The sequence below is a fragment of the Amphiura filiformis genome, chromosome 2, assembly GCF_039555335.1.
Source record: "Amphiura filiformis chromosome 2, Afil_fr2py, whole genome shotgun sequence".
In the NCBI taxonomy this organism is placed as follows: Eukaryota; Metazoa; Echinodermata; class Ophiuroidea; order Amphilepidida; family Amphiuridae; genus Amphiura; species Amphiura filiformis.
In genome coordinates this window covers 68,831,084-68,842,070 of record NC_092629.1, presented here as the reverse complement: position 1 = coordinate 68,842,070, position 10,987 = coordinate 68,831,084, and the positions used below count along the sequence as shown (strand labels likewise).

At 38.3% G+C, this 10,987-nt stretch overlaps 1 non-coding gene across 1 annotated transcript; it reads left to right on the top strand.

Moving 5' to 3' along the window:
• Positions 1–5,758: 5,758 nt before the first annotated feature.
• Positions 5,759–5,831, top strand: Trnal-caa (transfer RNA leucine (anticodon CAA)). The gene has a single exon. It is a non-coding gene; the product is annotated as a tRNA-Leu (tRNA).
• The last annotated feature ends 5,156 nt before the right edge of the window (positions 5,832–10,987 follow it).

The following is a 10,987-nucleotide window of genomic DNA, read 5'->3' as shown; positions in this document are numbered from 1 at the left end:
TTTACAAATTTCTAACTTTTAGGTAAAATATCAGGTTTTTGGTTTTACAGGGGTAAAAATTTCAACTTACTCAAGAATCAAGAAATAGTATAGAGCTTGCCTTCTAAACTGTTTACATTACTTGTTATGTGCAATGGAAGTCAGTAGTAATATTGCTTGTAGAGACGTCGCCACCTCCGGGAGTGGTCAAAGGATATCTTGTTAACCAATTAGGAGATAGATAGATGCAACCCTGAATACTAGAGAAGATGTGAAGACGCCGATGCACACATCTTTATTGTGCAATTCAGCCATTGCCAACATGCGCAGTAACGATTTGAGCATCGTCATCGACAAGACAAAGACTTTCGGCATTTTTCGAAAGAGAACGGAAATTGGTTTCGAACAGTCCTCCTAAGTGAAGTATATGTAAATATCTCAGTAAGACAACTTAGACAGGAATTTACAAACAAAACTACCAAAGCAATACGCGGATTTTAATTTTATCTACTAGAAATCAATTTCAGCCGAAAAAGCAATGGCGTTTATAAAAATTTAAATAATTACTCTCCCTTCGAAGAAAATCAATTGTGACGCGATTGGATATCACGAATCGTTATAATTTTGTACATTAATCATATAGGCCTATTCCTTTATGCATCGGATTCTTCAGTTTTAATACATAAAATAATGCCATTGAAATCCTGCCACTCTGCTATTTCTTAAAGGTAATCAGGATTTCCTAGCTTGTGTATATTTAGCGTTTATTATTTGATTTGATTATAAAAACACTTTTAGAAACTTCAACTTGTCATTTATGACATATACTGCTGTGGTTCGGTTAATCCATCGCCGTTGTTATGCAATGCGCAAATTGACTTTGATAAAGAAACCCGCGTATTAGTATTTTTACCATTGTTTGTGACTATTTTGTTAATGTGTTTATTTGTTTACTTTTGTTTCTTATAAATCTTAGGTGATGGAATCAAAGGAATGTGTCAGGAAATTGCCAGATCAATGCTCGCCCATCCTAATTTACGGAAGCGCGAAAGCATCAACATGACCAACGAGGAAGAACATCAGCTCTTTTTACTCGCTACAAAGCTAGAAAAGAAACCAGAACAGCGACCTTGTGGATGCTAAAATATTTAAACTGTCTAGATTCCAGGAAAATACGAATTCACATAAGCGGTTATGAATGGAAAATTGTCTAAGCGATATCTTCAACAGTGGCAATGCGTCCGTGTAAACCTCAAACAAAGCTTCTACGTCCGGCGCATGGACTATTAATGATCACTCAATGTATATTGATATCCGTTGGTGGCCGGAGACCAGTCAACCCTCCCCCACCTCCGACTGTGAAAAGAAAAGGAATATATAGGTAAAAGAGTAGAGAGATAGAAAGAGAACCAAATTTCTTTTAAAATATTGAATTTGATATGAATCGTCATTGGATTTTAATCACGATTCAACTTGGCTGATATAAGTAGCAGGTGTTATAGTTAGGAAAAATCGGGCAGCAGTAGCCATGTTCAGAAAATTGTCTAAGCGATATCTTCAACAGTGGCAATGCGTCCGTGTAAACCTCAAATAAAGCTTCTACACATCCGTCGCATGGACTATTAATGACCACTCAATGTATATTGATATCTAGTTAGGTGAAAAAGTTCAATTTGGTGACCACTCTCTGGCTAGTAAGGTTTGACGATTGATTCGACTTCTATGGACCATTTAGAAAAAAAAATAGCCACCATGTCCCTCGCGAAAATCCCGGCATTTTTCGCTAGAGGCCAAAATCCAAAATGGCCGCCGCCACCATTTTGAAATTTTTAAAGTTTTGAACCAGAGCACCTATAATCATGCACAAAGACACTTTTTCGGATATGTCGAGTACAAGGATTCCGATTCTGACATTAGTTTGACATTACGGCATCATTTTCACCCAGAAATCCAAGATGGTGGCCGGTACCATCTTGAAAAATTTAGTTTCGAACAAGAGGTCGACCCAAGAAATCCGAATCTGACATTGATTTTACATTACAACATAATTTTTTGCCCAGAAATCCAAGATGGCCCCATTTGGTAGAGCGTAAATGTGATTTTTGAATGAGAGCAGAAGCCTAAGTGTGTCATTTCCGCCTTATCTGGGGTTCATGTATCTTAAATGGGGTTTAAACTGCCTTATCTTGGGTTTACATCCCTTATCTAAGGATAAGGCGCCTTATCTGTGGTTTAGACGGCCTTATAATGGGTTTACGTTCCTTACCTGTGGCTAAGATGCCTTAACCTTAGCATATCGCAGTCTAAACCCAGATAAGGCATATAAACCCCAGATAATGCGCCGTAACCCCAGATAAGCGACGTAGACCCCAGATAAAGCAGTCTAAACCCCAAATAAGGCACCTTAACCCTAAATAAGGAACATAAACCCCAGAAAAAGGCATCTGAACCCCACATACGGTGCCGGGATACGGTGCCTTAACTCTAGATAAGGGTTGTTAACCCCAGATAAGGGTCGTAAACCTCAGATAAGGCATCTAAACCCAAGATAAGGCGCCTTAACCCCAGATAAGAGACGTAAACTCAGATATGGCAGTCTAAACCCCAGATAAGGCGCCGTCTGGGGTTTACTTCTCTTATCTTAGGTTTATGTTCCTTATTTAGGATTAAGGTGCCTTATTTGGGGTTGGGACTGGTTTATCCGAGGTGTACGTCCCTTATCTTGGGTTACGGCGCCTTATCGGGGGTTTAGACTGTCATATCTGAGTTTACGTCTCTTATCTGGGGTTAAGGCGCCTTATCTTGGGTTTAGATGTCTTATCTGAGGTTTACGACCCTTATCTGAGGTTAACGACCCTTATCTAGAGTTAAGGCACCTTATGTGGGGTTTAGATGCCGTATCTTAGGTTTATGTTCCTCATTTAGGGTTAAAGCGCCTTATTTGGGGTTTGGAATGCTTTATCAGCGGTCTACGTCCCTTATCTGGGGTTACGGCGCATTATCTGGGGTTTAGATGCCTTAACTGGGTTTAGACTGCGATATGCTAAGGTTAAGGCATCTTAGCCACAGGTAAGGAACGTAAACACAGGATAAGGCCGTCTAAACCACAGGTAAGGCGCTACTTATCCCTAGATAAGGGATGTAAACCCAAGATAAGGCAGTTTAAACCCCATATAAGGGACATGAACCCCGGATAAGGCGGAAATGACACTTATGCTTCTACTCTCATTCAAAAATCACATTTACGCTCTACCAAATAGGGGCAATCTTGGATTTCTGGGCAAAAATTATGTTATAACGTCAAATTAATGTTAGATTCGGATTTCTTGGGGTCGACTTACCAGAAAAAGTGTCTTTGTACACGATTTTAGGTAATCTGGTTCAAAACTTTTTTTTTTCAAGATGGCGCCGGCGGCCACCATCTTGGATTTCTGGGTAAATATGAGTTCGTAATGTCAACGTAATGTCAAATTTGAAATCCTTGTGGTCGACTTATCCAAAAAAAGTGTCTTTGTACACGATTTTAGGTCCTCTTGTTCAAAACTAAATTTTTCAAGATGGTGCCGGCCACCATCTTGGATTTCTGGGTGAAAATGATGCCGTAATGTCAAACTAATGTCAGAATCGTAATCCTTGTACTCGACATATCCGAAAAAGTGTCTTTGCACATGATTATAGGTGCTCTGGTTCAAAACTTAAATTTTCAAAATGGTGGCGGCGGCCATTTTGGATTTTGGACTCTAGCGAAAAATGCCGGGATTTTCGCGAGGGACATGGTGGCAATTTTTTTCTAAATGGTCCATAGAAGTCGAATCAATCGTCAAACCTTATTAGCCAGAGAGTGGTCACCAAATTGAACTTTTCCCCCTAACTATATCCGTTGGTGGCCGGAGACCAGTCAACCCCCACCTCCGACTGTGGAAAGAAAAGGAATATATAAGTAAAAGAGTAGAGAGATAGAAAGAGAACCAAATTTCTTTTAAAATATTGAATTTGATATGAATCGTCATTGGATTTTAATCACGATTCAACTTGGCTGATATAAATCAGATACAAGTAGCAGGTGGTATAGTTAGGAAAAATCGGGCAGCAGTAGCCATGTTCAGAAAATTGTCTAAGCGATATCTTCAACAGTGGCAATGCGTCCGTGTAAACCTCAAATAAAGCTTCTACACATCCGTCGCATGGACTATTAATGATCACTCAATGTATATTGATATCCGTTGGTGGCCGGAGACCAGTCAACCCCCACCTCCGACTGTGAAAAGAAAAGGAATATATAAGTAAAAGAGTAGAGAGATAGAAAGAGAACCAAATTCCTTTTAAAATATTGAATTGTCATTGGATTTTAATCACGATTCAACTTGGCTGATATAAATCAGATACAAGTAGCAGGTGTTATAGTTAGGAAAAATCGGGCAGCAGTAGCCATGTTCAGACGTGGGTACCAGTCGGCGTAAATATACATTGGCATTCCAAAGAATTTGCTTAATTTCACACGCACTCATTCACCCCCGCTTACTCAGACACGGGCTCGCAGACAAATTTAACATGACCGTCGCAGGGGACAATTGAATACTGGGAGTAAAGTGGCAGTGTTGCCTACACGTCGTTGCTTCAAACGAAATTTGTTTATTGGAAAACAATTTGCTGCTGATGTTTTTATTAACTTTTTTTGTCGGCCGCACTTTGTTCTTCTGCTTTTTAGGCCTATCATATCATATCATTTTTTTGCCAGTAAAAAACACATACATATAAAATATTGAGACAATATCAAAGTTACACACTTACATATAAATTACACAATGCAAAAAGTATAAAATGCAAACCGTGGAAGGTCATATAGGATGACATTGAATCGACCCATGTTGTAGAAACTAGAGAGAAACTTACCAGGAACAAAACAAAGGACAAGAGAGCCCCTGACAGGGATAGTGACAAAGTCACTTTTAAAGTGGCTGAACCTAATTGATTCCCACAGAAACACAGACAAGCAACACAGGTGAACGGGGCAAAGGATGCAATCTGCCTATATTCTCCAGCATAAGAAGAGGCTTGATAATAAGCACAACCTTAAGGTAAAAAGATACTAAACAAGAATTGGTCTTGGCCACGGGAGCTTATAGGTTGAATTCCCAGTCTGCCTAATCATGGAGCTCCTGTGGCCAAGTGGCGAAGGCGCTGGTCTCGTAAACCAGAGCTCCTGGGTTCAATTCCCGGGCGGGATCACTTTTCCTCTTTCCTCCTTTAATTATTGCTCGACGGCGAAACTGATAAAATTACATCATAGTTTGCTTATTCCCGTCGAAAAAAGCCGCTGTTTTTCATGTTATGTCCCTCTATAGTGAGGACGGCAATATTTACGCTTGTCAAAGCCCAAGCCACATTGGGGGTGACTTGCACGAAGGAGGTAGGGTTATAGGGTTAAGTGGCCGCTTATAGGTTGAATTCCCAGTCTGCCTAATCATGAAGCTCCTGTAGCCAAGTGGTTAAGGCGCTGGTCTCGTAAACCAGAGGTCCTGGGTTCAATTCCCGGGCGGGATCACTTTTCCTCTTTCCTCCTTTAATCATTGCTCGACGGCGAAGCTGATAAAATTGCATCATAGTTTGCGTATTCCCGTCGAAAAAAAGCCGCTGTGTTTCATGTTATGTCCCTCTATAGTGAGGACGGCATTATTTACGCTTGTCAAAGCCTGAGCCACATTGGGAGTGACTTGCACGAAGGAGGTAGGGTTATAGGGTTAAGTGACCGCTTATAGGTTGAATTCCCAGTCATGAAGCTCCCGTGGCCAAGTGGTTAAGGCGCTGGTCTCAAAAACCAGAGGTCCTGGGTTCAATTCCCGGGTGGAATTACCTTTCCTCCGTTAATCATTCCTAGAGAAAATAACGTCATAATAAATCGAAGGGTTGAACCCAAGAGAAAAGCCAAAACAGCAAGTTTTAATTTTAATTGGAAAGGCAGCCAGTGAAGTTCGATGAGAGACGGTTGAGTTGATAAGCAATGATAGACATGACATGATGTTGCTTTATCAGACAAGTAAAGGCAAATGCAGCCAATAATTCTTTCCAAACCAATAGACGAGCCTGTGAGCTCCAGCCACGCATACTGTATGTTTTTAAAAGAATAACTCAAAGTGTGAAAATGTCTTTTCGAATACCCACCCATACTACATGTACGGAAGTGTCTAAGACCCTGTTCACATTAGACAATTTCTTACTTGGACGAATATTAGTCAATCTTGATTAACTAATTAAGCATGCGTACACATTACGCTGAACGAAGACGTTGCACTGTACAGATTTCATGAAAATTAACGAAGATCAAGCGAAGCTATTACTAGTGCGGCGCACAACGATATATGGGGCAATACAGCTACAAGCTGTACCGTCAGTCGCGGCGCCAGGAATTTTCTTTTTTTGGGGGGAGGAGGCATGGGTGGGCAAAGTGAATTTCAGGGAGGGGGTGAATTGACAAATTCTGCGCGAAATTGCCGCTTAAGGTGAAAATTTATGTGGTTTGGGGTCTTTTGCCTCAAAAGTGGGAGGGGGGCAAGATAAATATTGGGGGGGGGGGGAAATCCCCCTTCCCTTGTCCCCGTGGCGCCGCCACTGTGTACCGTTGACCATAAACACATTCACTCAGGCCAATTCTTACGCTTCTGTCCACATCCACGTCCCATGTATCCTCGGCCATGCACTAGGAAACCCAAAAGTCCGGAAAGTACCAATTTTGTCCGGAACAGGCGAGGTCTGTCCGTATTGGTCCGCAAAAGTCCAGATAGCCAACACCTAAGAAGATAATTCAATTAACTCTGGTTCAGAGTCTGGTCACTTTGTCCGCAAAAGTCTACAAGAGTCCGCAAAAGTCCGCAAAATCCTAGAGCTTGTGATAGAGCTGTAGACATGAAGTCTGAGCTGGTCAAACCAGAAGTCTAACCCAGCTCCAGGCCATTGTTAAACTATTTATTTAAAGGATCATAAAGTTCTGGCCCTGTTGGCTGTGAGCAGTAAAGTATTGATTGGAAATGGTCATGGTTGAACATGGTTTTTTATCTGCAAGGTTTGAGTCTAAAATATTTTCCTAACATTCAGAATATTTTTGCATGTTTTAACAATATCCATGGTTAAATGCAAATTTCTTATTTGAATTTTCTGTTTAGTTTCTATGAAAAATTACAAAATATTAGTGGTGTGTCATGATATCCCAGCAAATACAAAACATTTTCACAACATTTGTTTTGTTTTTAAATGTTATAATATTAAATGTGTGGTTTTAGATTGGTTGAGATAAACATTTTCTCAAAAATATTTATAGAAAAATAGAAAAACATCTTCAAAATGTTTAATAAATGTTTCTGATCATGTTTTTGTGTAAATATTTCAAGAAACTTGAGCAACAAAAATATTTTGTGTTTGTTGGGATGTAATGTTTCTGCGTGAGTAACTTGAGATTTTGCCTAATATTTAGACTGCAGACCTGCATAAAAACACACTTATGCCACCATTTGAAATACCAAAAGATATTTTTTTGTCTCGGGTTGTAAGATGATAATGTTAGAATTATAAGACAGGAATAGGTTTCATTTTAATCACTAAGCATGGAATAATTAATGGTCTTTGGTGTTCACATTCTTTTATTTCAAATTTCCATAAAAATTGCCTCTACTATTTACAAGTGAACTGAACATTTTGCAGGTTAAAATAAAATTAAAATAAACAAATGAAGTATGATGGGGATGAATCTTTTCCAAGATAATTTCCATTTTTGTATCAATTTTGCAAAATATATTTTTAAGTTCCCACCCCCTAATTTTAACAATGATGACAAATATTATGAACCCAAAACATCAACTACTTGTAAATGATGAATACCAAATAGCCAGCTGTGTCTCCTTTGTGTCATGAACTTCACATTTCAAGTGGGTGATTAAAAATTACCTCTTCACACATCATTTTTAATTGTTTAGATTGTTAGAAACCATTGTTTTTGACCAATTTCATGCAACCCCACTCTTTCACAAAGCACCTCTGCAGAAACCATTGAAATAGTAGATTCAGAGATAGGCCCACAAGGTGCTGGTGACAAGTGATTACATTTAATGGTCCATTACAGTGTACACTTACTAGATCACAAGATCAATTGTCCACTATTGTATTCCACTTAACATGATCAGATCAAGTCAAGTGCTGTCAGATTAAGTCAAGTGTATTGTCAATGAAGTGTCTTATAAGTCAGTTGAATGTTAATTAAGTTACTTTTTTGCATTCAGTATCAAGAATGCATAAATATGAAAATATATCACTTAAGATTGAGTAATTAGTTAAATAATTAATCAGGTCATTGTTTAGGCCAACTTAAAAAGAGCATTGTAAAATACTTTATTTATTTATTTTTCCCATGATTAAGGCAAGAATGTTGCATGGTAACCTAGAAAATCATTTTCAAATCCATGTCTACATGTTGCCAAGAATTAGCCAGCCCTGTTGTTTCATCCAATAATTTTGTATCAAACAATAGCTTGTACTCTGTAATTCATTGCCTACAGAGCTTTCTTAGGTAACACATCGGCCAGAAATCAGTATGACATTTCTGGTGTGTTCAAGCAGAGATGATATTTAAAAGTACACATAACATTCATAACATTCTATGAGGTCACATTAATCAAGATCAAATGAGTGGAAATTTAAAAAAAACCAAGAAAATTAAAAATTACCAATTTTGTGAAAAATAAACTAAAATAAGGCGACAGGGAAAAAAACAGGACGGGACCTTTCAAGTATGTCTGGCGATATTTTTGTATTGGTTTTCCTGGAGGCTAAAATTTCCTTATATCACCAAAACTGAAAAATCTAAAAAAAATCTGAAAATTTTTTTGAAAACTTATTTTCTAAAATGTTCAACCTAAATATCTGTACTTTTACATGATTTTAAATAAATTACAAAAAAATTCTCCAAAGTGCAAAATTCTGGTTCCGGATTTTTTCGTCACCTCTTGTTTTGATGTCTTACAAAAGTAACTCCTGAGTATGGTCAACTCAAAAACACTACTCACTCGATCATGATCAAAACATGTGACATAATTATTACTAGCTTTACTAAATAAGAAATAAAATGTGTAAAAACATCTCTGAATTTGTTCAAATTCTGTAGTTTGTGAGTTGTCATATATCATGATCACCAACCATGACCATTTCCAATCAATACTTTACTGCTCACAGCCAACAGGGCCAGAACTTTATGATCCTTTAAATAAATAGTTTAACAATGGCCTGGAGCTGGGTGAGACTTCTGGTTTGACCAGCTCAGACTTCAAGTCTACAGCTCTATCACAAGCTCTAGGATTTTGCAGACTTTTGCGGACTCTTGTAGACTTTTGCGGACAAAGTGACCAGACTCTGAACCAGAGTTAATTGAATTATCGTCTTAGCTGTTGGCTATCTGGACTTTTGCGGACCAATATGGACAGACCTCGCCTGTTCCGGACAAAATTGGTACTTTCCGGACTTTTGGGTTTCCTAGTGATGGCTAATGAGTTGCTTTTCAAACTAATTAGGCCTATTAATTGAACAAAACAACCTCCCATGTATCCTCGGCCATGGCTAATGAGTTGCTTTTCAAACTAATTAGGCCTATTAATTGAACAAAACAATCTCCCATGTATCCTCGGCCATGGCTAATGAGTTGCTTTTCAAATTAATTAGGCCTATAATAGATAAAACAATTTCTAAATGCGAGTTATATTGATACAGCGACACATGCGATAGATCTATTATGTCATTTATATGCCAATTATTATTCAGCTTATGTATTTTTATCTGTGCAATGTATGTAATTCAGACTTTGACTACGAAATGCACTTTTCTAATAAACCTTGAATGAATGAATTAGCTAGCGAGGGCCATCTGTCACATGATCATTTTCCTTCGTTAAACGAAGTGAGCGTACACATTACAAAAATAGCTTCGTCGAACGAAGTATTCCGTCGTCGAAACAAACTTTCTAGCTTCGAAGCAATTTTAATCTTCGTCGAACGAAGACATGTGCGTGCACATTAGGAAAAAATGCTTGTTAATCTTCGTTCGACCTTCTTCGAAAGAAGAAAATTCCCTAATGTGAACAGAGTCCACGTGTCACGATAAGATAATTATCTCGCCATGTCGACTTATTATCAACACTAGAAAGATTGCGAAATTTACGTTAAACGTGATACGGGAACACCAACGGCAAGCTACATTAGTCGAAAATCAGTTAGTATGCCCTCTAGCGGGTGAAATCTATTGTGAATTGGTCAATCGTTGAATTACCGTAAGGGGATTACGTTGCGGTTGGTAGCAAAAAATGACGTTCCAAAATGACAAAAAAAAACCCCGCAATATAAAATGCAGAAAAATGATATGTTTGTCGTGTTATGAAGCGAATCAAAGTATCCAAATAGAACAAGTAGAGTCCGACATGTAATATGACCCATTTTGGGGTTACAACTTGACCTAGTATAGACAAGAAAAATTGAATAAATTTCGATTTTTTTCGACACGAATTCAAACGGGCAGATTGCCTATTCATTTGTATGTGGAGAATGCCGTCCAAAAATCAGCTTGCGAAGAGGCGTTTTAGGCAAGTTCGTGTCGTCTTACGACAGAATGCGGTAGAATATTGTAAAATATTATTTGCCAAACATTGTGTGTATGTGTCTATATGTTAAAATGTTTTACAGCAAGTTTTGAACAAAATGTTTTTTGAGTGATATTAAAACCTTTTATACCCCTTCCCCGTTTTCTGTAATATATTTGTGTTTGGTGGGTAGTAATCGAGCTAGGCATGTTAAAGTATCTATTTTCATTTTGCTTTAATAAGTAAACAGGGTACTATCTATATGATAATGGGGTTTGTTTCTTGTTGTTCGAATAATATACACCATGGCGACTTCCGAGGCATCCAACACCAAACTCTGTTTAGTTTATGCAAAACTCAAACATCGCTAATTTGAACTAAATGCATAGAGCAATA